Genomic DNA, 18,782 nt, shown 5'->3' with positions numbered 1-18,782 from the left:
GGGAATAACATTGTCCATAACTGGGTTAATACAGTTGTTCTACTCTCTGAACTGCTGTGAGGTGCTGCTTCCATCAAGTTGTTCCTCTCACGATGTTGTTGTTAATGTATACATTGTTTTGGAGCAGCCAGGTAGCTCAGTGGATAAAGCTCCAGCCCTGGAGTCAGAAATACCTGAGTCCAAATCCAGCCTCAGACACATAATAATTACCTAGCTATGTGGCGTTGGGCAAGCCACATAACCCCATTTCCCTTGCAAAAACCTAAAAAAATGTATACATTGTTTTATTGGTTCTACTCCCTTAGCTCAGCATCAGATCCTATAAGTCATTCCATGCTTCTCTAGAGTCTGACCATTTATGGTTTCTAATAGAACAATAACATTCCAAACTATTAATGTATCATAATATGTTGAGCTATTTCCCAATTGATAGGCATCCCTCAATTTCCAATTCTTTGCCACTACAAAAGAATTGCTATGAATATTTTGGAATATGTAGGATTTTCTCTTTTTTTATAATTTCTTCTGGATATAAATCTAAAATTGGAATTGCTGGGTCAAAGGGTAAAGCATGTTTATTGCTCTTTGGGCATAGCTCCATATTGCTCTCCAGAAAGCTTGGATCTGTTCACAACTTCAACAGCAATGCATCAATATCCCAATCTTCCCACAACCTCTCCAGCATTGATTATGTTCCCCTTTTCTCAACTTGGCCAATCTAGTAAGTGTGAAGTGATACCTCACTGCTGTTTTAATTTGCATTTCTCTAACCAACAGTGATTTGGAGCATTTTTGAGCTTTAATTTCTTCATTGGAAAACTGTCTATTCATAACCTTTGACCATTTATCAATTAGGGAATGACTTGTGACCTTATACATTTGATGCAATTCTCTATATATTTAAAAATGAGACCTTTACCAGAACTCCTGGTTGTAAAGATTATTTCCCACCTTCCTGCTTTTCTTCTAATTTTGACAGCATTAATTTTATTAGTGAAAAATCTTTTTAATTTAATATAGCCAAAATCATTCATTTTGCAGTTTATAATCTACTCTAATTCGTATTTGGTCATAAAATGAGCTGCAAGATTATTTTTGGTCTATTAATCTATCTATGGTAGTGTTCTTTATGTCTAGATCCTGTACCCATTTTGACCTTATTTTGGTATAGAGTGTGAGATGTGGATCTATCCCTAGTTTTTGCCATACTATTTCCATTTCTCCCAACAATTTTTGTAAAATAGTAAGTTCTTTGACAAATAGTGAAAAGTTGATGTTTGGGGGTTTGTCAAATAGTAGATTGCTATAGTCATTTATTGCAGGGTTTTTTTTAACCTATCCAATCCACTGATCCATTACTCTATATCTTAAAAAGTCACAGGCAGTTTTGATGACTGGCATTTTATAGTGTAGTTTTAAATCTGTTAGAGCTAGGCCACCTTCCTTTATATTTTGATCATCAGTTCCCTTGATATTCCTGACTTTTTGCTGCTCCAGATGAATTTTGTTACTATTTTTTCCAGTTCATTAAAGTATTTATTTGGTAATTCAATTGTTATGGAACTGAATAAATAATTTAATTTGGTTAGAATTGTCATTTTTATTATTTTAGCTCCACCTAATCATGAGCATTTTACAGTTTTCAAATTATTTAGATATGACTTTATTTGGGTGAGAAGTGCTTTATAATTCTGTTCATACACTTTCTGGGTTTGTCTTGGGAGGTATATTCCCAAGTATTTAATGTTGTCTATAATTATTTTAAATGGAATTTATCTCTCTACCTCTTGCTCTTAGGCTTTGTTGTTCATAGATATAAATGCTGATGATATATGTGGGTTTATTTTATATCCTGCTACTTTGCTGAATTTGTTAATTGTTTCAAGGAAATTTTTAGTTGATTTTCTTGGATTCTCTAAGTATGTCAACATATCATCTGCAAAGAGTGAAAGTTTTGTTTCCTCATTGCCAATTCTGATTCCTTCAATTTCTTTTTCTTCTCTCATTGCTACAGCTAGCATTTCTAATATTATATGTAATAATAATGGCAATAATGGGTATCCTGTTTTATCCCTGATTTTATTGAAATTCACCAAGTTTATTCCCATTACATATATAATATGTTCATGGTTTTTTGATAATTACCTATTTATTATTTTAAGGAAAACCATTTATTCCTTAACTTTCTAGTGTTTTAAATAGTAATGAATGTTGCGGCAGCTAGGTGGCATGGTGGATTGAGCACTGGCCCTGGAGTTAGGAGTACCTGAGTTCAAATCTGACCTCAGACACTTAATGATTACCTAGTTGTGTGGTCTTGGCCAAGTCACTTAACCCTATTTGCCTTGCAAAACAAAAAACCTAAAAAGAAATAGTTATGTTTTATTTTATCAAAGGCTTTTATTAAAATCTATTGAGTTAATCATATTATTTCTGTTGGTTTTGCTATTGATATGTTTAATTATGCTGATTGTTTTCCTAATGTTGAACCACTCCTGCCTAGCTAGTATAAATCCAGTCTGATCATGGTTTATTATCCTAGTAATAACTTGCTGTCATCTCATTGCTAAAACTCTATTTAAGATTTTTGCATTAATATTCATTGGGGCGATTAGTCTATAATAGATTTAAATATTCTTAAAGTCATTCTAACTTCTTGTCTCTCATATGAATCAACAATTGATCTATTGCTCTTCAAAAGTTAATTGTTCATCATCATTACCCTCAGGAAATGGGTCCTATATCAGAGGTTTTCCACCAAAGTGTGGCAATATAAAAGAGATTTCAAATGACACTAGGGAATGATTACCAAGTCATGTTGAATTCCTTCCTTTATAAAATAAACTATTCCTAACTAGAATCTGTCATGGAAATAAAGAAAAAGGCATTGCTAAGGCATCTAACAGTAATACTTCTTGAATAATATTCACAAAGGAGAGTTCTGGTTACTCTGAGTGCTTCCATTTTCTTCTACTCATCATAACCAGGATTATCAACTGCTACATGTGCCTACATAGATTCTTACTCTGATTCTGAAGAATAATATCCATTTGTATAGATTCAAATTCATTAGTCTACCACAATTGTGACATAGATGAGGGTCTGCCAACCTCCTCCAATGAAGTATACTATATCCTTTGGTGATATTCCTCCTAATATTCTCTAGAAACTCATTGTGGTTCCTCCAATATAACAGTACCTTTGTTTATGATACTCTAGCTGATCTTTACATATTTGATGCCTCCTCCCCAGCTTTCAATCATATGGTCTCTGCTGCTCAAGAGTTGCTACAGTTAGAATATCCCTTGCCACTCATTGAAGGGCACTTATCCCAAGGGCATGAATATATAGGTGGCTTATCATCGATTCTTGAGGATGTCCTAAATTTGCTTGTGACAGCAGATGGATTCCTGATATAATCTCACTAATCATCTATTGGATGATTTTTAATCATCTTCTTGCTTACTGTGCTTTAAAATCCACACTCAAGACTTCTTGTGGGAGAAAGTATCATCACCTTCAAACCATGCAATGTGGTAATTATCACTATGTCTATTCCTATCATTGCTAGAGTACCCATTTGTAAAAGAATATATATTTCTTTTTCTCTGTATTATTTTTTCCTATTACACACAAAGATAGTTTTGAAAATTCATTCATTTGTTAAGTTTATGTGTTCCACATTTTTCTTCCACCCTTCCTTCCCTCCCTCATCGCTTTGGAATTGAACAATCTAGTTAAAGTTGCACATGACCAAGCATGTTTAACATATTTCTATCTTAGTCATGTAGTGAAAGAGGAATTAGAACTAAGGGGAAAAACATGAGAATGAAAGAAACAAATAGAAAAAAAATTTAAAAAGTGAGCATAGTATGTTTTGTTCTGCGTTCAGACTCCATAGATTTTTTTTTCCTGTATATGGAGGCATTTTCCATAATAGATCTCTTAGGATTGTCCATTATCACTGAACTGCAGAGAGGAGGTAAACCCATCATAGTTGTTCAACTCAAAATGTTTCTGTTAATGTCTACCAAGATTTTTTTTTGGTTCTGCTCAATTTATTCAGCATCAGTTGATGCAGTTCTTTCCATTTATTTTCAAGTCTAGTCACTCATAATATTCTACAGAACACTAATACATCAACATAATCATAGAACGTACCTTGTTCAATCATTCACCAATTCCTGGATATCCCCTCAATTTCCAATTCCTTGCCACTACAAAAAGAGTTAATATCTCTTTGGTATATAGACCTAACAAGAGGTATTGATGAATCAAAGGATATTCTCTGTTTTGTTGCCCTTTGGATCTAAATAGATCTAAATAAATCTCCAGTTCACAACTCCACCCATAGTGCATTGGTGTCCCAATTTCCCTAATTCTCTCCAACATTAGTCATTTTTTTGTCATTTTAGTCAATATGATAGATGTGAGTTAATACCTCACAGTTAGTTTAATTTGTATTTCTCTAACCAATAATGATTTAGAGCATTTTTTCATGCAATTATAGAGGGTTTTGATTTCTTCATCTGAAAACTGTCTGTTCATATTCTCTGACCAATTATCAATTGAAGAATGTCTTGTAATCTTATAAATTTGATTCTGTTCTCTATATTTTAAAAGTGAGTCCTTTATCAGAAATAGAATTTGTGAAAATTGTTCCCCAGCTTTCTGCTTTCCTTCCAATCTCAATTACATTGGTTTAATTTGTGCAAAAATTATTTAATTAATATAGTCAAAATCATCTATTTTATAATTTATAACATTCTCTATCCCTTCTTTGGTCATAAACTTCTCCATGTATCTAATAAAAACAAAAAAAAACAAAAATTATTTCTTGTTTTCTGCATTTAATTATGGTATCACCATTTATGTGTAAATCCTTTAGGCATTTCAAACTCATTTTGACATAGATTATGAGATGTTGGTCTATGCCTTGCTTTAAGCAGGCTGTTTTCCAATTTTCTCATCAGTTTTTTTGTCAAATAGTGAATTTTATCCGGAGAAGCTAGTGTCTTTGGGCTTATCAAATCATAGATTACTATATTCATTTGTGATAGTTTCTTTTGTATCTAATCTATTCCATTGATCCACTTCTCTATCTCTTCATCAGTGCCAGACAGTTTTGATGACTATTGCTTTATAATATAGTTTAGATCTGGTAGAGCTAGGCCACCTTCCATTGCATTTCTTTTCCATTAAGTCCCTTAATATTCTTGTCTTTTCATTGCACAAATGAATTTTGTTACTAATTTTTCTAGTTTGGTAAGATAGGTTTTTTTTGGTAATTTGATTGGTGTGGCACTAAATAAACAAATTAGTCTAGGTAGAACTGTTATTTTTATTATACTAGCTTAGTCTAACCATGAGTGAGTGACATTTATCTGATTATTTAGATCTGACTTTATTTATATGAAAAGTATTTTTTATTTGTGTTCATATAATTTCTGGGTTTTTTTAGAAGGTATATTCCCATATATTTATATTGTCTACAATTAAATGAATTTATTTTTCTTTCTTTCTTTTACTCTTGGACTTTGTTCAACATATATAGAAATGCTCATGATTTATGTGGATTTATTTTATATTCTAATAATGTATTAAAGTTGTTAATTGTTTCAAGTAGTTTTTTAAGTATATCATCATCTTATATTCAAAGGGTGAGAATTTTCTTTTCTCATTGTCATTTTTAATTCTTTCAATTTCTTTTGCTTTTCTGATTGTTCAAGCTAACATTTCTAATACAATATGAATAAGAGAGGTGATAATAGACATCCTTATTTCACCCCTGGTCTTATTGCAAATGCTCTTAGTTCACCCTCATTACATAAAATTCCTGCTGATTGCTTTACATAAGTATTACCAAATATTTTAAGAAAAACTCAATTTATTCTCATGTTCTCTAGTGTGTTCAAAGGAATGAGCACTAGGCTTTTTCATCATCTATTGAGAAAATCATATGATTTCTGTTAAATTTATTATTGGTATGGTCAATTATGTTGATTGTTTTCCTAATATTGAACCATGCATGAGAGAAGGAATTTACTGTTTATGTCTTCCTATAGTTTGCTTAGCTCTCTTCCAAGAATTTGGATGTTATGCCACTTGGTGCATATATGTTTAATAATTTTTGCCTGTGGTACCTTTTAAGAAGATTTAGCTCCTTCCGTGTCCCTTTTAATGAGATCTAGTTTTGCCCTTACTTTTTTTTCTTTTTATTTAGTTAATTTTATTTTTTTAATGAATTATATTCCTTTTTCAGTTGGTCATTTTTATTTTTAAAGGACTAGCATTCCTTTTTCATTTGGTCAATTTTACTTTTGAAGGAGTTTATTTTCATAATTTTCTTGCATGACTTCCATTTCTTTTCTTCACTTTTCCATCTCTTCTTTGGTTTTTAAAATCATTTTTTGCAAGGCAATGGGCTTAAGTGGCTTGCCAGGGTCACACAGTTAGGTAATTATTAAGTATCTGAGGCTGGATTTGAACTCAGGTACTTCTGACTCCAGGGCCGTGCTCTATTCACTGTGCCACAAAGTCGCTCCCAACCATAAAAATTTGATGCAATTCTCTATATAGTTTAGAAATGAGACCTTTATCAGAACTCCTAGTTGTGAAGATTGTTCCCCAGGTTTCCATATTCCTCCTAATTTTAATAGCATTGATTTTATCAGTGTAAAACTTTTTAACTTAATATAGTCAAAATCACTCATTTTGCAATTTATAATGTACTCTAATTCTTTTTTGATCATAAATTTATCCCCTTCCCAGAGATCTGAAAGATAGAATATTTCTTGGTCTATTAGTTTATCTATAGTATCATCCTTTATGTCTAATTCCTGTTCTCATTTTGATCTTTTGTTATAAGGTGTGAGATGTGGGTTAATGTCAAGTTTTGCCATATTATTTTCCAGTTTTCCCAACAATTTTTGTCAAATACTGAGTTCTTATCCCAGAAGCTAATTTCTTTGAGTTTGTCAAATAATACATTGCTGTAGTCATTTATTGCAGTTGCTTTTGAACCTATCCAAATCAGCGATCCATTACTCTCTTTTCTTAAACAGAACAAGGCAGTTTTGATGACTGCCATTTTATAGTATAGTTTTAGATATGGTAGACCTAGGTCAACTTTCTTTACATTTTTTCCACCATCAGTTCCTTTGCTATTCTTAACCTTTTGTTGCTCCTGATGGATTTTGTTACTATTTTATCTAGCTCAGTAAAATACTTATTTGATAGTTTGATTTCTATGACACTGAGTAAGTAATTCAATTTGGATAGAATGGTTATTTTTATTATATTAGCTCGGCCTAATCATGAGCATTTCACAATTTTCAAATTATTTAGATCTGACTTAATTTGGGTGAGAATTGCTTAATAATTGTGTTCATAAACTTTTTGGGTTTGTCTTAGGAGGTATATTCCCAAGTATTTAGTATTGTTTATAGTTAATTTAAATAAAATTTTGCTTTCTGTCTCTTGCTCTTGGGTTTTGTTGTTCATTGATAGAAATGATGATGATTTATGTGGTTTATTTTATATACTGCTACTTAGTTGAATTTGTTAATTGCTTCAACGAGTTTTTACAATGATTTTCTTGGGTTCTCTAAGCATACCACTATATCATCTGCAAAGAGTGAAAGGTTTGATTCCTCATTGCATTCAATTTCTTTTTCTTCTCTTATTGATACAGCTACCATTTCTAATAGTATATTGAATAGTAATGGTGATGATGGGCATCCTGTTTTATCCCTGAATTTATTGCCATTGCATATATTATTTGTTGATGCTTTTAGATAGATAACTATTTATCATTTTAAGTAAAACTTCATTTGCTCCTAACATTTCTAGTATTTTTAATTGTAATGGATCTTATACTTTATGAAAGGCTTATTCAGCATATATTGAGATAATCATATGGCTTCTGTTGTTTTGCTTTTGATATTTTCAATTATGTTGAGTATTTTCCTAATAATACCATCCCTGCCTGCCTGCCTAGTATAAAGCTTATGTGATCATAGTGTGATATCCTTGCTGTAGTCTCATTGCTAAAATTTTATTTATGATTTTTTGCATCAATATTCATTAGCGAGATTGGTCTGTTTGATTCTTTGTGGTTTAGGTATCAGTGCCATGTTAGTGTCATGAAAAGTTTGTCAGAATTCTCTTATCTCCAGTTTTTTAAAATATTTTAGGTGGAATAAGAATTAAATGTTCCTTAAATGTTTGATAGAATTCACTTATAAATTCATCTGGATCTGGAGACTTTATCTTAGGGAGTTTATTGATTGTTTCTTCGTTTTCATTTTGTGAACTAGAGTTATTTAACTAATTTATTTCCTCTTCTGTAAATCTGGGCAGTTTGAAATTTTGTGAATATTCATCCATTTCACTCAAGTTATCCAGTTTATTGGCATACAGTTCAGCAAAATGGCTCCAAAATATTTCTTCAATTCCCTCCTCATTGGTGGTTAGGTCATCATTTTTTTTTGATATTGGTAATTTGGTTTTCTTCTTTTCTAAACTCTAATTAACTGAAGATCTCTCTATTTAATTGGCTTTTTAATAAAAGCAACTGTTAGTTTTATTTATGATATCAGTGGTTATTTTTTTTCTATTTTATTAATATCTACCTTGATTTTCAGTATTTCCAATTTGGTATTTAATTGATGATATTTAATGTATTCTTTTTCTTTATTTTTTTAGTTGCACACCAAATTCCTTGATTTCTTCTTTCTATTTTATTCATGTAGGCATTTAGAGATAAAAATTTTTCCCTCTGGGCTACCTTCTTTATATCCCACAAATTTTGGTATGATGTCTCATTGGTATCATTTTCTTGGATATAATTATTGCTTATTTCTATTATTTTCTGCTTCATCCATCCATTGTTAAAGATGAAAGTATTTAATTTCCAAATAGTTTTTGGTTTATCTTTCTATGACCCTTTACTACATGTTATTTTTACTACATTATGGTCTGATAAGTATGTCTTTATTATTTCTGCCTTACTGCATTTGATCATAAGGTTTTTGTACTCTAGTACAGGGTCAATTTTGTTATAATTACCATGTACAGCCAAGAAAAAGGGATATTCTTTTCTATCCCCATTGTTTCCTACAGAGGTCTATTATATCTAAGTTTTCTAAGATTTCATTCACCTTCTTAACTTCCTCCTTTATTTTTTTTAGCTAGCTCTGAGGAGGGAGATTGAGGTATCCATTATTAAAGTTTTGCTGATTATGTCTCCTTGTAATTCGGTCAGCATTTCTATCTAGGAATTAGAATACTATACCTGTAGAAATATGCATGTATAGTAATTATATAGCTTTATTACCAATGGTACCATTTAAGAAGATATATTTTCCTTCCTTATCCATTTTAATGAGATCAATTTTTGCTTTTACTTTATCTGATTTCAGGATCACTACCCCTGACTTTTTAACTTCAGCTGAGGCATAATATATTTTGCTCTAACCTTTTACTTTACCCTGTGTTTATCAATCTGCTGCAAATGTGTTTCTTGTAAACAACATATTATAAGATTCTTCTTTTAAATCCATTCTACTATCCACTTCTCTTTTATGGGATTTTGACTATATTAAATTAACAAGTTTTTTTACTAATTAAAGCAATAATTGCCAAAATTGTAAGGAAAAACAGAATGCTGGGAAACTTCCTTTTACCTTTTTTATTAACTTTTTCCTTTTACCCTTCCCCTCCCTTTTATCAACTCCTCCTTCCCCTTTCTTCTTCCTTTCCTCTCCTACTTCTCTGTAGGGTAGGATAAATTTCTAAACCCAAGTGTGGATGTATCTTATTTCCTTTCTGAGTCAGATTTCTGGAGAACAAGATTTAGTTTGTTATCAAAAAAAATTGGGGTTGGCATACTCACTGCTGGTCTCTGCATCACTGGCCAGCTGAGCCTGAATGTGAATTGTGCTGAGCCTAAAAATTTCCCATCTACTTTTAACTATAACCCCTTTTACCTGTGTGAAACAAACCCTTTCTGGAGTTCTTCCAAAATATCTTGAGTTGAAACATTGTTTCACTGTTGGGTTTTTTTTGTGGGTTCTTTCACCTTGGGATCTATTTAGAGGTTTTCTTTAAAGTTGTTTCTAGAAAAGCTTTGGGAGCTTACTAGTTTCTTGCCACTATCTTGGCTCTCCAAAATTCTTTTTACTAATGCAGATTGGCATCTACTCTGTAACATTTTTAGAGCTATCTGTAGGCAATGTATCATTCATTCAGGGTCACATAGCAAGTACATGTCAGAGACACAAATTCAGAGGTCAGCTCTCTATATCACACAGCTTCTCCTAATATCAATATATGGTTTTCTTAAATATTAAAAATGAATAATTCCTTTTTAAAATTCAGTAACTTCCAGAATGTGTGCCCTTCTAATTACAGGTTTAGCCTCTTTTACACTTCTATATCCATAATCCAGAGCAGTGTATCATAAGGATATAATTTAGTTTTCTTTTTTGTACGTATGTAGGGATAAAAAAGTGGAAATTGATGACATACTCATCAATTTGGGAATGGCTAAACAAGTTGTGGGATGTGATAATGACAGCATGCTATTATGCTATAAGAAATGTTGAGCAGGATGTTTTCAGAAAATCCTGTAAAGACTTAGATGAAACATGCAAAATGAAGTGATCAGATTCTAGAAAATATTACATACAGTAACAGCAATATTACAAAATGATTAACTTTGAATGCCTTAGCTATTTCTGAGCAATATAAAAATCCAAGACAATTCCAAAAGACTTATGATAAAAGTTGCTATCCACCTCAAAGGAGAGAAATTATGTGCTATATAAGCAAGGCATACATTTTTTTAACTTTCTGATTCTTCTTTTTTCCCCTATGTTTTTCCTTTTACAGCATGAATAATATGGAACTTTATGCACATGTATAATCTGGATGATTGCCTTCTCACTTAGGGAGGAGTGAATGGAGGGAGAAAGAAAATTGAAAATTTGAAACTTAAAATATTATAGAAATGAATTCTAAAAATTGTTTTACATGTAATTGGAAGAAAGAAAATATATGAATATAAAGGAATTTAAAGCTGGATAGAACTAGACAACCTTCTTGTCTAGAATAATGATGTTGAACTCAAATAGAAACCATATATAAGGATTCCTGTGGGTTGCATATTGACTTAGATTTAATATGTAATGTTGTCTTTGTTTTATGTTCTATTTAGTTTATTAAATATTTCCTAAGTGTATTTGAATTTGATTTGGAAGTACTAATGTCATCATTAGGGTGCATGTTTGTGACCTCTGATCTAGCCTCCTTTCAGAAAAGGAAATACCTCCAAAAAGATCAAACTGACCCAGAGATATATACCTATTAAATTGATGCTGCATCCCAATTAAAATTTTAATTGTACCAAACAAATAATACTTATTGAAGCAAGAAATTGGTTTGAAAAACAACAAAAGTAAAAATAGATTTAAGAACCCTTTTAGTTATAAAGGTTAAAATTAAAATGAATTCTAAGTTCACCCTTAGTTAAAAGGAAAATAATTCAACCAGAATAATCATTTCTCAAATACTCTGGAGGCAGCACTACTGTGATTTTTTTTCCTATTCCCAAAACTTTGGGAAGGGATTATTTTCCATAAGGACATATTGAACATTCATGGGAAAATATGGGTCCTTCTTGTGTCTTTGAGTGATGTCAAATTCTGTCCATCATAAATAGGAAAAGAGAAGCTGGTATATATTAATTTTGGAAGAGAGCCTGAGATAGGCAAATGTTCTATTGGGAGAGTATTATGAATCATAGAATCCTAGAACTAAAAGGGGACACAAGCAATATCCTCCAATCTATACTTGAAAATAAATTATCTCTACAATATCTTTGACAAATGGTCATCCAGCCTTTATTCAAAGATGTCTGATGATCAAGAATCAAACACTACTTGTGGCAGTCTTTTCTATTTTTAGTATATTATAATTGTTAGGATGGTTTCCTTAAATTGATCCAGAAGATGCCTCTATAATTTCTAAACACTGATCATAGTTCTGATATATAGGGCTTAGCAGCATAAAATTTATGATGCTTCTTATACTAACCCTTAAATAACTTGAATTCTAATATTATGCTCTTCCTTTTGACTTTCTCTTTGTCAAGTTCCTTCTGCCAGCAACCAACATTTCTCAAACTTTGTATAGTTCCACATTTGAGTTCTCTCTGTCAAGCATTGAGTTTCAGTTTATCAAAATCTTTCCTGACAGGACTTCTTTCTCTAATGCATACATGAGTAGAAAATGTAACTAATGTTCTCTGATAAAAAACAGGATAGAGAGTAACTATCTTTTTGCATTTTGTGAACACAATCTATATGTGATTAATAGAATTAAATAACATTTTTTACCCTAATCTTATTTTTCTTTCTTATTCTGAGCTAAAATCAAAGAAATTTTCAAAATTCTTTTTTTCTGGCCTTATTTCCCTTAGTCTAGACTTATGTAGTTTAACTTTTAGATCACATTTCAATACATTGTGCTATTTTGCAAAGGTCTTTTGAGTTCCATTTCTTAGTTTTCCATCTTAGTTGCATGTCAATAGTAAATTTGATAAACATGAAATGTATGTCATTGTCCAAGTCATTGATAAGGTATTAAGAAAGGAAAGATCTATTAGGGCAATCTATCAAATGCATTAACCCAGGCTGATATCATTCCTTTAATCACTATGCTCTCAGCTGTTAACCCTTTTAACAACTGAATTTCTGAATCCACTCAAGTGAACAATCTCCATTTAATCTCTCGCTCCCTTACAAGGATATCCTAAGAGATTTTCCTAAATATTTTATTGAAATTCAGCTATTTTGTGTAAGTAGCATTTCTTTCATATTCATTAGAGTATCTCAAATAGAAAATGTTACTGATAAAACTATGTTGATTCATTGATCATCCCTTTCATAATAAGTCTTAGAACTATTGTGGAAATAATAATAAACTAAATTTCCCTTTGGTTTAAAAGATCAGCCTTCATCCCTTGTTGAAAATTATTACAATTAGTTAATTCTAGACTCCCTGTACTTTCCCACTTCTCCTTAGCAACTCATAGTTGTTAAATATATACATATATATATATAAACATATACATATATATATAAATATATGCGTGTGTTTGTGTGTGTGTGTGTGTGTGTGTGTGTAATAGTTTCTTTGATACATTAGGATATATTTTATTTAGGGCTGCTGCTATGAAGGTGCTGAGATCAGGTTAGAGTTCTATTACTATTTCCTCATTTATTTTAGGTGTCAATTTTCGATTAACTATCCTTTTATTCTTATATTGAGAGACAATGTAGTAAAGGGGACATAGTAATGAACTTGGACTCAGAGGACATGGGTCCATAACTTGGGAACAAGAATATTTTGGTTGTTAAAATCACTTATCTTCTCTAGGACTTAATGTCCTCTTATGTAAAATAAAAACATCAGACTAGACAACCTCTAAATAAGGAAAATTTTGGGACCAGATCTGTGTTTTTCATCATCACAAAGGATTTCTGTTAAGAAAATTCCCTCTATCAGTGCAAATAAGCATCTTCTTAGAACTTAAAGACTATGAGAATTGTCTGGGATCTTGAGAGATTTTGACTTACCAAGGGTCACAAAACCAGGAAGTGATAGAATTTGTTGAAATGATGTTTAATTGATTTTCTTGCTGGATATCTGTCTACCCTGTCATGCTCTGTAACTTTGTATACCTGAGTTGCAATTAAAAGGAATTAAGGAATCCTGATTTTTCTCTTTCATCTATTATCATGTTCAACCCATCCATATTAGGGGTCCTTGCTCATTTCTTAATAGCAGCAAATCTAAAGAAGCCCTTTGTAATTCTAGTGAACATTAATCACCAACCTCAGCTGTATTGTGGGATTTAGTTTCTCTGATGTTATGCTTGTCTTTTGAATGAGTCTTTTTTTAAATTCCAAGCTTGTGATTTGTATAGCAAGAAGAGATGGAATCAAAATCAAATATATAAACCTGGGCAAAGAGGAGACAAAACCCATCCCTTCTGACAGGAAATATGCACATAGAAAACCCTAGAGAATCAGGAAATGAACTAAGTGGGATTATGGATAGTATTTGCAAAGGTCCTCAAAACTCAGCAGTTTTAAATATAGATATTTAATAAAATTATGGAAGGATGTAAGAAGTAATTTTGAGTAAAATATGCATAAACAATTGATCATATGCATAATAACTATAACAATGTAAGTGAAAACATCAGTGAAAGAAAGATAGACTGAATAATTATGAAAAATGGGAGGGATGTTTAATAAAATATGCCATCTCCCTCATAAAATGTAGAGGACTACCAGGAGAGAACATTGATTATGTTTTCAAATATAAACACTACAGAGATTTTTTGTTTAACTTTTCAATTTTTCTTTGTTACAAAAGAGGACTCCATCTTGAGACTGAGTGTTGGAATGAATAGTATAAACATAAACAGCACTGATATAATTAATGAAAGTTTAAAAAGTCAAAGCTTGCTATTGAGTTTCCAGTGTAGCTATATTAGCTTGAAAGCCCCTTTTCCTTTTCTTTGGTTCATTAATGCAGCAGATTTCCACTTATTGATATTTTTGTTTTCATATCACATTCATTTCAGAACATGCCTTTTTCACCTAATAAACTATTCTTTGTAAAGCAAATCACAGTTGAGCAAAAACAAATGATGTATTGAATGCATCACACAATATATGCAATTTATCACATTCATAGCTTACCTTTTCTTATTTTTAGTTGATATTTTATTTTTTCAGGTGCATTATGAAAGTTTTTCAAAATCCATCAGTTAGAATACACATATTATTAGTTACATAATTTAATCTACCCTCATTTCCAACCCCTTTCTCCTGGCCAGTAAATAATCATGTGAATTTTGTATATAAACATTAGAGTTAAATGGTTGTGTTGAGTCACTTTCAGTATGAGGAAGCAGGATAAGGGAAAAGAAGTAATACAGTGGGATAGGAAAGAAATACAAAAGAGAGTATTTTTTTTAAAAAAAGTGAATTTAGTATTCATCAGATTGTGATTGTTTCTTTTGTTTTGTTTTACTTTCTCTGGACAGAGATAGCACTGTCATAGAAGCTGTAATAGGGTTGTCCTACTTCTCTGAACTGCTGAGAGGACCTGCATTCATCAAGGTCGATCAGCTCACAATGTTGTTGCTGCTTATTTATTTATTTAATTTTATTTTTATCCATATGCACATGTATAATTAACATGTTTACAGATTAGTTATTCTTGGTATGAGGATTTAGGATTATGGGAAAGAGACACCTAAGAGATCTTTTTTAAAAAAGTGTTCATTAGACGTTGAAGGGCTGTTGTTTATTTGTGTGTGTGCGTGTGTGTTTTGTTTTTCTTCTTCTGTATGGGGGTAACATTATCCATAGTCAATCTAAAGTGTTGTCCTAGCTCTCTGAACTGCTGCGAGGAGCTGCTTCCATCAGGGTTTTTCATCTCACAATGTTGCTGTTAGCATGTCTATTATTTTCTTCCTTCTGCTCCCTTCACTCAGCATCAGATCCCTTAGGTCATTCCATGTTTCTCTAGAGTACAATCATTTATGATTTCTTATAGAACAACAATATTCCATAATATTCATATATCAAAACTTGTTTAGCCATTTCCCAATTGATAGGCATCTCCTCAATTTCCAATTCTTTGCCACCGTAAAAGAGCTGCTATGAATATTTTTTAACATGTAGGACTTTTCCCTCTTTTATAATTTCTTCTGGATATAGACCTAGAATTGAATTTTCTGGGCCAAAGGGTATGAATAGTTTTGCTGCTCTTTGGGCATAGTTCCATAGTTCCAGAAAGGTTGTATATATCACAATTCCACCAGCAATGTATCAGTGTCCCAATCCACCCACAACCTCTCCAACAATGCTTGTTTTCCCTTTTTCTCACCTTGGTCAATTTGGTAGATGTGAGGAGATACCTTGTTGTTCTTTTAAATTGCATTTCTCTAATCAATAATGATTTGGAACTTTATTTCATATGATATTATATATAGCTTGAATTTCTTCATTTGAAAACTCTCCATTCATATCTTTTGACTATCAGTTGGGGAATGAATTTTAACCTTATAGAATTGATGCAATTTTCTAAATGTTTTAGAAATGAGATGTTTATCATAAGCCCTAGCATCTATTGAGATATCATTTTTGGTGGTTTTTCTATTGATATGTTCAATTACGATGAGTGTTTTCCTTATATTGAATCATCCCTGCCTACCTAGTTTAAACCCTACCTGATCCTAGTGTATTATCCTAGGAATAACTTGCTGTAATCTCTTTGCAAAAATTTTATATAAGATTTTGCATCAATGTTCATTAGGGGGATTGGTCCATAAGTTTCTATGTCTGTTTAGGTTCTTCCTGGCTTAGGTATCAGCACCATATTGGTGTCATAAAAGGAATTGGCAGGATCCCTACTTCTTCTGTTTTTAAATAGTTCATGTAGAATAGGAACCAATTGTTCCTTAAATGTTTGGCAGAATTCATTTATAAATCCATCTAGACCTGATCCAGAAGAAGGAGGTTCACTTTCTCACTCTTTTCTGGCTCCAAAGTTGACCATTATAATTAGGCTTTATTTTTTCCAATTTATTGTTGTGTTTACACTGGTTTAAAAATTGTGGATGTTTTCCTTCTTAGGTTTATGTCATATTTTAAGTATGACTTTTAAGTTTGCTCTGAATATTTCATATTCAAATGTAGTGTCATGGTATTCCATTGTATTCATGTGCTAAAATTTCTTTAGCTATTATTCAATTGGAATTTTCTATTTTTTTTCTGTCACATAAAGTGCTGCAGTGGATATTTTGGTCCTTTTTACTTCTTTCTGTATGTCTCTTTGCCCTTTGAGGTACATGTACAGTGGTGAGATCTCAAAGTAAAAGCCTATAGTCATTATAGTCACTTTTTAGCATGATTCTAAATTTCTTGCCATAGTGACTGGACAATCATAATTCCACCAATAACGTGTCTATATATCTATTTGCCTCCCTTCCACAGTCAAGCTATGATTGACTATCTTCCCTTTTTTTTAATAATCTTACTTAATTTGTGAAATGTGTATTTGAAATGCAGTCTCATTTTTTTTTTTGGTTTGAACATTTCTCATTAATGAATTGGAAAAAATTTCATATCCCATTAATAATATGTAATCTTCTTGAGACATATTTAAATTTATTATTTTATTGATTTTACTCTTAGATATGGATTATTTCCTTATTTATCTTGTCTATCAGTTCATTATCAAAAATATTTTCTCAATTTTCATGTTACCTGCTTATACAAGTTGAATTGATATTAACTTAGAAATGTTTTTCAGTTTTACAGAAGCAAAATTAATCTATCTTTTTGATCTCATCTATTTTTTCTCTTGTGAATTTTTCCATAGTGTTTGCTGTCAAGATATCTCTATACCTTTTCATTGTTCAATTTTGATACGTTTTTAAAAGTTAAAAATACATTTTGATTGTTAGGGATGCATTGTAATAACCTAGTCTAAAACAATTCAGTCATAAAAGCAGAGAAAGCAACCCTCATAAAACAAAAGTTCTTTCTGATTAGACATTCTCTTAAGATGTATAGATCATTTTCTGACCTGGATGCTAGGAGCTCTTTTATTAATTTAAATAAATACAATAAAATAATTTTAATTAATATTCTCTTATGAATTGTGATTATTTTTCTGGAGCATTCCTTTACTCAACCCAAGAGAATAGCTTTCCATGTCTGTATACACATAATCTTTTTTTATTAAAGTTTCTGACAATTATTTAGTATGTCATCAGTTTAATAGAGGGAATATATCAACTATAGAGGGAAGAAATCAACTTTTCATTTTCAGGAATTTAGCAGGTATGGAAAAAGGTGTTTTGAGATTTTTTTTAAGTATATATTTCTTGGTTTCTAATGAAATTCCCAGTGACCTGACATCTAAAATGATCAAATTCATTTGATAACCTTCCATTCATTAATCAAACCCGCATAAAATTAAAGAGAAACTAAGGGTGGGGGGATATTTCCTAATTAAATGGTTCTTGAGAAGTGATATAATAGAAGAGGGAATGCACATTATACAGAACACCAAGGCCTATGTTTTACAACCTTAGATTTTTGAAACTGTAAGGTACATTAAAGATAGGGTCTAACTCTTCCTTCCCTTTCACATATTAAGAAACTGAGATCCAGAAAGGAAAAAGAATTTGTTCAAAATTATACACAGATCTGAGGCTTGAGTTCAAATATTTTTGTTTACAAGCAACAACAGGCAACATTGATGAAAGTTTTTATTAAAAAATAAGAAAGACTTTTAAATTTTCAGTTCTTTTTAAGACTTCTCACTTCCAAGCCACAGATATAGTGGTATGGAGTGGTATAGAGTAGCATAGAGATGATTTGAAACTGAAGAGGAAGTGGAACTTCTAGAGGACTGACAGAAAATATGTAAAAGTGCTTGGGGTGAGAGAAATAAGGTAGAAGAAAAGAGTGGAGAATACTCATTATGTATAAATTTATAAATATGGGCAAGCAAGCACATACACATGACATATTCTTTGATTTCTAAAACTATGGAATTAAAGGATTATGTATCTCAAACAGCCAAATAAGTATTTTGCTGAGCTAGAAAAAAATAGTAACAAAATTCATCTGGAGAAACAAAAGGTCAAGAAAAGTAAATGTAAAAAAAGTTCACCTAGCTCTACCAGA

Source organism: Macrotis lagotis, chromosome 4 (genome assembly GCF_037893015.1).
Source record: "Macrotis lagotis isolate mMagLag1 chromosome 4, bilby.v1.9.chrom.fasta, whole genome shotgun sequence".
Lineage (NCBI taxonomy): Eukaryota > Metazoa > Chordata > Mammalia > Peramelemorphia > Peramelidae > Macrotis > Macrotis lagotis.
The sequence above is the reverse complement of the archived record's forward strand: the minus strand, read 5'-3'. Positions refer to the sequence as shown.